This window comes from Battus philenor, unplaced genomic scaffold, assembly GCF_028537555.1.
Source record: "Battus philenor isolate CCGP_79_NKW_IND1 unplaced genomic scaffold, ilBatPhil1.0.hap1 SCAF_7, whole genome shotgun sequence".
In the NCBI taxonomy this organism is placed as follows: Eukaryota; Metazoa; Arthropoda; class Insecta; order Lepidoptera; family Papilionidae; genus Battus; species Battus philenor.
Window position 1 is genome coordinate 14,771,014 of NW_027181737.1, and position 2,019 is coordinate 14,773,032.

At 27.6% G+C, this 2,019-nt stretch overlaps 1 pseudogene; it reads left to right on the forward strand.

Annotated features, from left to right (window-relative positions):
• The first annotated feature begins 1,066 nt into the window (after positions 1 to 1,066).
• On the forward strand, positions 1,067 to 1,166 carry LOC137931336 (U6 spliceosomal RNA; annotated as a pseudogene).
• The last annotated feature ends 853 nt before the right edge of the window (positions 1,167 to 2,019 follow it).

Below are 2,019 nucleotides of genomic sequence, written 5' to 3' on the forward strand. Positions count from 1 at the left end.
TGGAGAAGCACTTCAAGAAGAAGAAGAAGTACAACTAAATTAAAATTACGAATCAAGTTACCATACAATTAATGTGACCATGACAATTAATGGTTCTGTTATGGTTCCTTTATAGGTGACACGACATAAAATATTTACTTTATACAATAATGCAGAAAGATCAGTTCTCATCATTTCAATATATTAAATATAAATATATATATTCAAGTGATTAAAATGCCTTTTAAAATTCGGATTACTATAATTTATCTGTTCCTACAGACTTTGTACTACCAGAAGTGATCGTCATATTACATTCCAATAGAAAAAATCAATTAATGTGACATATTTAAGTGTGATCACTTTAAATATGATTACAAATTGATGTAAAAGCGTCAAAGCCTTTTGCTAACAAATTCGCTATATATTCACTTCTTCATAGCTTTTACACTTATATCCAATTGTCCTGTACAGATCTGAAAAGGACATTCAGTATTAGACAACCCAAATCTGTAAACAAAATGTTTGAACTCACCTCACGATCTAAAGTGGTTGGTTTTATTTCTATCGTTTATATATCTCTTGACTTATGTTCTACAGTACGTGTTGAGTTTGCGTGAAATATTGTTTATCTCAACAGATAAATATAATACGTGGGCTAAAGTCGAAAATCTTTTTCACAATTTCTCTGCGTAGGCAAATATTTGTGTTTTTTATCACCCACAGAATTTTTATCTTGTCTAACATTCTCGTATTTTTATTGCTTAGTTTATTTCTTGCTTTATTTAGAAATATAGATATATAACAATATTTTGTTTACCTTTCGGTTGTATTTTCAACTATTAAAACACTTGTATAAACTTTTTTCATTTATACATTAATTTCTTGCTACAGTCCTTTAATGTAACAAACATTTATGAGTCAATACTAATTTCGTATCATGTTTAATGTTTTTCTTGTCGTCTCAAATCTTCGATTTGTTTCTTTGAAATATAATAGAGGTGCTATTATCTCTATTATATCCACTTTTTAACTGTTTGGAAGACCTTTTGTTGGTTAGAGGGAAGATATATTAAAATTTTTGTTAGCTTGTTGATATTTTGTCAAACATTTGCTATAATTGTAATGATACAGAGAAGATAAACATAGCTCTTGTCTAAGCATGACGTGAAGCATTCCACATTTTTGGAACAAAAATAGGCATAAGACAGATATAGTCAACTAAGATATAGATATGTGTGCCAAATGCCATCTATTTTAAGAATAGATGGCACGCATACCTAGGAGAAATACAAACGGTAATAGAATAGGATAATTGTAGTGTATTAAGATAGATCAAGTTAGTACATAAGATAAAGAAGATATAAATGCCGTATGGCTTTCCACAGTAGGGTGGAAAGCAGGCAAGCAGAGAAAGATAATTAAAGGTTGATATAAATACATACTTATAAAAACTTAAATCAATATCAAGCGAAGATATAATGTGAAATAACAAAGTATAGCTTAGACAGGCCAGTCTAGGAAAATAAGAAACAAAAAGTATTAATTTAAACAAAAAACAAATTAAAAATAATCACCTTATATATAATGTCTCTTCCAATTAATGGTACAGGTGTGATCGCGAAAAATAGAACCTTATGGAATCTAATGATATTTGTTTATTAATTCTAATTTGTATCGCAAGAGTGTTTTGTTCACAATGTGTTTTTATCGCATTTACTTAATTTTATAGGTATGTTTCTTCTCCCAGATATATATAAATATATATATATATATATATATATATATATATATATATATATATATATACGACCGTTAAATATATCGAGGTTTAAGACAATGTGCCGGGCTAATTTGTCAAAATCTTTCTTTCAAAGCATCTTGGTTAAAAATCATTAAATATTTTTTTTGAGATAATTAAACAATCATTCTGCATATTAAAGACTACATTTTAAATTTATATATATTTATACGACCATGTTAGTTTTTCACTCGAGAAAATTATGTAGATATCTAGTCATAAAAGTGTTCATATGAATC